We start from the raw sequence: 6640 nt of genomic DNA on the forward strand, positions 1-6640 counted from the left end.
TATCGCGATGTCTCCGGGGCTGCACGTGGCTCGTTCGCTATAGAAGCTACTAGCGGCTTGGACACGGATGTGCTGCGCACTGAGCTATGGTTACAGCATGCGCTGCTGGCCCAGGGGCCACGAACGAGCGGTTGTAAAGAAAAAGGCAATAAGATATCGGAGGAGGGGATCGAACCCTCGATCTTGAGCGTGTTAAGCTCACGTCCTAACCACTAGACGACACCGACACTCGAACGATCACACAACCCTCAAACCGTCCCATTTTACCACACAATTATCACGCCGCACGCACGCACAAAACGACCTATACCGCCAACTTCCAGCGTCGACTGGACACCATATCGCACTCGCATCGCCCACAGACCACCACGCATGCTTCAAGACGATCGCAGGACCCAAAACATCTCGCGACTTGACCCCTCCATCTACGGTACTCAGCAGCGCTCGGTTGGATCCTCCTCGCAATCAGCCGGTCGCGGCGGTAGTGTACACGCCACCTACCTATCGAGGAGCCAAACGGGTCATCTCTTTCTGCGCACGGGTTGCTTCGGCATCATGGCATCATGTGCCCAAACCACACTGTGTCGCCGGCCTTTTGGCCCAGCCCAACACCTCGAGGCACACTGCCACGATCGTGCCTGCTGTGCCGTGCCAGCAGCGGTCAGTCCCATTGCCTGACCTACCTGCGGACAGCGCAGTTGGTTTCGAGCCTGGCGGGGTTTGGAAATCATCCGTTGAGAAATGGTCGCTTACGAAGCGGACGGGCGTGTGGGAACGATGGTTGTAGCGCAATCTATGGCGGGCGTGTACAAGTATCCATTGTGCTGTCGAGTCGCGTGTGATGAGCAGACGTGGTGGCTGGGTGCGTGGCGTCACAGGAAGGCGCGGGAAGGCCACAATGAGGCGAGATGGACTCGGGTTGAATCACATAAAATGGGTCCGACAGCTGTGAGATTTGAACTCACGCGGGTTACCCCAATAGATTTCTAGTCTATCGCCTTAACCACTCGGCCAAGCTGTCGTTAAAATTTGACACAAATCCAAACCCTCACCACATTCACCGCAAACACACGTACGCCAACGCACATCCATGCTAACCGCACCACAACCTCCTGCCTACCATTGCCTACCCTTACCGTCGCTGTCAGCGCCTACCTACACACGCAACAACCACCACTCACCTCTCTCACCGACCGCGATACTCGTATCGCGATGTCTCCGGGGCTGCACGTGGCTCGTTCGCTATAGAAGCTACTAGCGGCTTGGACACGGATGTGCTGCGCACTGAGCTATGGTTACAGCATGCGCTGCTGGTCCAGGGGCCACGAACGAGTGGTTGTAAAGAAAAAGGCAATAAGATATCGGAGGAGGGGATCGAACCCTCGATCTTGAGCGTGTTAAGCTCACGTCCTAACCACTAGACGACACCGACACTCGAACGATCACACAACCCTCAAACCGTCCCATTTTACCACACAATTATCACGCCGCACGCACGCACAAAACGACCTATACCGCCAACTTCCAGCGTCGACTGGACACCATATCGCACTCGCATCGCCCACAGACCACCACGCATGCTTCAAGACGATCGCAGGACCCAAAACATCTCGCGACTTGACCCCTCCATCTACGGTACTCAGCAGCGCTCGGTTGGATCCTCCTCGCAATCAGCCGGTCGCGGCGGTAGTGTACACGCCACCTACCTATCGAGGAGCCAAACGGGTCATCTCTTTCTGCGCACGGGTTGCTTCGGCATCATGGCATCATGTGCCCAAACCACACTGTGTCGCCGGCCTTTTGGCCCAGCCCAACACCTCGAGGCACACTGCCACGATCGTGCCTGCTGTGCCGTGCCAGCAGCGGTCAGTCCCATTGCCTGACCTACCTGCGGACAGCGCAGTTGGTTTCGAGCCTGGCGGGGTTTGGAAATCATCCGTTGAGAAATGGTCGCTTACGAAGCGGACGGGCGTGTGGGAACGATGGTTGTAGCGCAATCTATGGCGGGCGTGTACAAGTATCCATTGTGCTGTCGAGTCGCGTGTGATGAGCAGACGTGGTGGCTGGGTGCGTGGCGTCACAGGAAGGCGCGGGAAGGCCACAATGAGGCGAGATGGACTCGGGTTGAATCACATAAAATGGGTCCGACAGCTGTGAGATTTGAACTCACGCGGGTTACCCCAATAGATTTCTAGTCTATCGCCTTAACCACTCGGCCAAGCTGTCGTTAAATTTTGACACAAATCCAAACCCTCACCACATTCACCGCAAACACACGTACGCCAACGCACATCCATGCTAACCGCACCACAACCTCCTGCCTACCATTGCCTACCCTTACCGTCGCTGTCAGCGCCTACCTACACACGCAACAACCACCACTCACCTCTCTCACCGACCGCGATACTCGTATCGCGATGTCTCCGGGGCTGCACGTGGCTCGTTCGCTATAGAAGCTACTAGCGGCTTGGACACGGATGTGCTGCGCACTGAGCTATGGTTACAGCATGCGCTGCTGGCCCAGGGGCCACGAACGAGCGGTTGTAATGAAAAAGGCAATAAGATATCGGAGGAGGGGATCGAACCCTCGATCTTGAGCGTGTTAAGCTCACGTCCTAACCACTAGACGACACCGACACTCGAACGATCACACAACCCTCAAACCGTGCCATTTTATCACACAATTATCACGCCGCACGCACGCACAAAACGACCTATACCGCCAACTTCCAGCGTCGACTGGACACCATATCGCACTCGCATCGCCCACAGACCACCACGCATGCTTCAAGACGATCGCAGGACCCAAAACATCTCGCGACTTGACCCCTCCATCTACGGTACTCAGCAGCGCTCGGTTGGATCCTCCTCGCAATCAGCCGGTCGCGGCGGTAGTGTACACGCCACCTACCTATCGAGGAGCCAAACGGGTCATCTCTTTCTGCGCACGGGTTGCTTCGGCATCATGGCATCATGTGCCCAAACCACACTGTGTCGCCGGCCTTTTGGCCCAGCCCAACACCTCGAGGCACACTGCCACGATCGTGCCTGCTGTGCCGTGCCAGCAGCGGTCAGTCCCATTGCCTGACCTACCTGCGGACAGCGCAGTTGGTTTCGAGCCTGGCGGGGTTTGGAAATCATCCGTTGAGAAATGGTCGCTTACGAAGCGGACGGGCGTGTGGGAACGATGGTTGTAGCGCAATCTATGGCGGGCGTGTACAAGTATCCATTGTGCTGTCGAGTCGCGTGTGATGAGCAGACGTGGTGGCTGGGTGCGTGGCGTCACAGGAAGGCGCGGGAAGGCCACAACGAGGCGAGATGGACTCGGGTTGAATCACATAAAATGGGTCCGACAGCTGTGAGATTTGAACTCACGCGGGTTACCCCAATAGATTTCTAGTCTATCGCCTTAACCACTCGGCCAAGCTGTCGTTAAAATTTGACACAAATCCAAACCCTCAGCACATTCACCGCAAACACACGTACGCCAACGCACATCCATGCTAACCGCACCACAACCTCCTGCCTACCATTGCCTACCCTTACCGTCGCTGTCAGCGCCTACCTACACACGCAACAACCACCACTCACCTCTCTCACCGACCGCGATACTCGTATCGCGATGTCTCCGGGGCTGCACGTGGCTCGTTCGCTATAGAAGCTACTAGCGGCTTGGACACGGATGTGCTGCGCACTGAGCTATGGTTACAGCATGCGCTGCTGGTCCAGGGGCCACGAACGAGCGGTTGTAAAGAAAAAGGCAATAAGATATCGGAGGAGGGGATCGAACCCTCGATCTTGAGCGTGTTAAGCTCACGTCCTAACCACTAGACGACACCGACACTCGAACGATCACACAACCCTCAAACCGTCCCATTTTACCACACAATTATCACGCCGCACGCACGCACAAAACGACCTATACCGCCAACTTCCAGCGTCGACTGGACACCATATCGCACTCGCATCGCCCACAGACCACCACGCATGCTTCAAGACGATCGCAGGACCCAAAACATCTCGCGACTTGACCCCTCCATCTACGGTACTCAGCAGCGCTCGGTTGGATCCTCCTCGCAATCAGCCGGTCGCGGCGGTAGTGTACACGCCACCTACCTATCGAGGAGCCAAACGGGTCATCTCTTTCTGCGCACGGGTTGCTTCGGCATCATGGCATCATGTGCCCAAACCACACTGTGTCGCCGGCCTTTTGGCCCAGCCCAACACCTCGAGGCACACTGCCACGATCGTGCCTGCTGTGCCGTGCCAGCAGCGGTCAGTCCCATTGCCTGACCTACCTGCGGACAGCGCAGTTGGTTTCGAGCCTGGCGGGGTTTGGAAATCATCCGTTGAGAAATGGTAGCTTACGAAGCGGACGGGCGTGTGGGAACGATGGTTGTAGCGCAATCTATGGCGGGCGTGTACAAGTATCCATTGTGCTGTCGAGTCGCGTGTGATGAGCAGACGTGGTGGCTGGGTGCGTGGCGTCACAGGAAGGCGCGGGAAGGCCACAACGAGGCGAGATGGACTCGGGTTGAATCACATAAAATGGGTCCGACAGCTGTGAGATTTGAACTCACGCGGGTTACCCCAATAGATTTCTAGTCTATCGCCTTAACCACTCGGCCAAGCTGTCGTTAAAATTGACACAAATCCAAACCCTCATCACATTCACCGCAAACACACGTACGCCAACGCACATCCATGCTAACCGCACCACAACCTCCTGCCTACCATTGCCTACCCTTACCGTCGCTGTCAGCGCCTACCTACACACGCAACAACCACCACTCACCTCTCTCACCGACCGCGATACTCGTATCGCGATGTCTCCGGGGCTGCACGTGGCTCGTTCGCTATAGAAGCTACTAGCGGCTTGGACACGGATGTGCTGCGCACTGAACTATGGTTACAGCATGCGCTGCTGGCCCAGGGGCCACGAACGAGCGGTTGTAAAGAAAAAGGCAATAAGATATCGGAGGAGGGGATCGAACCCTCGATCTTGAGCGTGTTAAGCTCACGTCCTAACCACTAGACGACACCGACACTCGAACGATCACACAACCCTCAAACCGTCCCATTTTATCACACAATTATCACGCCGCACGCACGCACAAAACGACCTATACCGCCAACTTCCAGCGTCGACTGGACACCATATCGCACTCGCATCGCCCACAGACCACCACGCATGCTTCAAGACGATCGCAGGACCCAAAACATCTCGCGACTTGACCCCTCCATCTACGGTACTCAGCAGCGCTCGGTTGGATCCTCCTCGCAATCAGCCGGTCGCGGCGGTAGTGTACACGCCACCTACCTATCGAGGAGCCAAACGGGTCATCTCTTTCTGCGCACGGGTTGCTTCGGCATCATGGCATCATGTGCCCAAACCACACTGTGTCGCCGGCCTTTTGGCCCAGCCCAACACCTCGAGGCACACTGCCACGATCGTGCCTGCTGTGCCGTGCCAGCAGCGGTCAGTCCCATTGCCTGACCTACCTGCGGACAGCGCAGTTGGTTTCGAGCCTGGCGGGGTTTGGAAATCATCCGTTGAGAAATGGTCGCTTACGAAGCGGACGGGCGTGTGGGAACGATGGTTGTAGCGCAATCTATGGCGGGCGTGTACAAGTATCCATTGTGCTGTCGAGTCGCGTGTGATGAGCAGACGTGGTGGCTGGGTGCGTGGCGTCACAGGAAGGCGCGGGAAGGCCACAACGAGGCGAGATGGACACGGGTTGAATCACATAAAATGGGTCCGACAGCTGTGAGATTTGAACTCACGCGGGTTACCCCAATAGATTTCTAGTCTATCGCCTTAACCACTCGGCCAAGCTGTCGTTAAAATTCGACACAAATCCAAACCCTCATCACATTCACCGCAAACACACGTACGCCAACGCACATCCATGCTAACCGCACCACAACCTCCTGCCTACCATTGCCTACCCTTACCGTCGCTGTCAGCGCCTACCTACACACGCAACAACCACCACTCACCTCTCTCACCGACCGCGATACTCGTATCGCGATGTCTCCGGGGCTGCACGTGGCTCGTTCGCTATAGAAGCTACTAGCGGCTTGGACACGGATGTGCTGCGCACTGAGCTATGGTTACAGCATGCGCTGCTGGCCCAGGGGCCACGAACGAGCGGTTGTAAAGAAAAAGGCAATAAGATATCGGAGGAGGGGATCGAACCCTCGATCTTGAGCGTGTTAAGCTCACGTCCTAACCACTAGACGACACCGACACTCGAACGATCACACAACCCTCAAACCGTGCCATTTTATCACACAATTATCACGCCGCACGCACGCACAAAACGACCTATACCGCCAACTTCCAGCGTCGACTGGACACCATATCGCACTCGCATCGCCCACAGACCACCACGCATGCTTCAAGACGATCGCAGGACCCAAAACATCTCGCGACTTGACCCCTCCATCTACGGTACTCAGCAGCGCTCGGTTGGATCCTCCTCGCAATCAGCCGGTCGCGGCGGTAGTGTACACGCCACCTACCTATCGAGGAGCCAAACGGGTCATCTCTTTCTGCGCACGGGTTGCTTCGGCATCATGGCATCATGTGCCCAAACCACACTGTGTCGCCGGCCTTTTGGCCCAGCCCACACCTCGA

The 6640-nt window shown here is 56.6% G+C and overlaps 11 non-coding genes across 11 annotated transcripts; all 11 read right to left on the reverse strand.

The window, feature by feature from the left end:
* Positions 1-154: 154 nt before the first annotated feature.
* Positions 155-227, reverse strand: PHYSODRAFT_t1170. Its single transcript has one exon. It is a non-coding gene; the product is annotated as a tRNA-Val (tRNA).
* Positions 228-940: 713 nt separating this feature from the next.
* Positions 941-1021, reverse strand: PHYSODRAFT_t1169. The gene has a single exon. It is a non-coding gene; the product is annotated as a tRNA-Ser (tRNA).
* Positions 1022-1359: 338 nt separating this feature from the next.
* Positions 1360-1432, reverse strand: PHYSODRAFT_t1168. Its single transcript has one exon. It is a non-coding gene; the product is annotated as a tRNA-Val (tRNA).
* A 713-nt stretch (positions 1433-2145) lies between these two features.
* On the reverse strand, positions 2146-2226 carry PHYSODRAFT_t1167. Its single transcript has one exon. It is a non-coding gene; the product is annotated as a tRNA-Ser (tRNA).
* Positions 2227-2564: 338 nt separating this feature from the next.
* On the reverse strand, positions 2565-2637 carry PHYSODRAFT_t1166. The gene has a single exon. It is a non-coding gene; the product is annotated as a tRNA-Val (tRNA).
* A 713-nt stretch (positions 2638-3350) lies between these two features.
* PHYSODRAFT_t1165 lies at positions 3351-3431 on the reverse strand. The gene has a single exon. It is a non-coding gene; the product is annotated as a tRNA-Ser (tRNA).
* A 338-nt stretch (positions 3432-3769) lies between these two features.
* PHYSODRAFT_t1164 lies at positions 3770-3842 on the reverse strand. Its single transcript has one exon. It is a non-coding gene; the product is annotated as a tRNA-Val (tRNA).
* A 713-nt stretch (positions 3843-4555) lies between these two features.
* Positions 4556-4636, reverse strand: PHYSODRAFT_t1163. The gene has a single exon. It is a non-coding gene; the product is annotated as a tRNA-Ser (tRNA).
* Positions 4637-4973: 337 nt separating this feature from the next.
* On the reverse strand, positions 4974-5046 carry PHYSODRAFT_t1162. Its single transcript has one exon. It is a non-coding gene; the product is annotated as a tRNA-Val (tRNA).
* Positions 5047-5759: 713 nt separating this feature from the next.
* Positions 5760-5840, reverse strand: PHYSODRAFT_t1161. The gene has a single exon. It is a non-coding gene; the product is annotated as a tRNA-Ser (tRNA).
* A 338-nt stretch (positions 5841-6178) lies between these two features.
* PHYSODRAFT_t1160 lies at positions 6179-6251 on the reverse strand. The gene has a single exon. It is a non-coding gene; the product is annotated as a tRNA-Val (tRNA).
* Between the last annotated feature and the right edge of the window lie 389 nt (positions 6252-6640).

This window comes from Phytophthora sojae (assembly GCF_000149755.1).
Source record: "Phytophthora sojae unplaced genomic scaffold PHYSOscaffold_6, whole genome shotgun sequence".
NCBI lineage: Eukaryota > Oomycota > Peronosporomycetes > Peronosporales > Peronosporaceae > Phytophthora > Phytophthora sojae.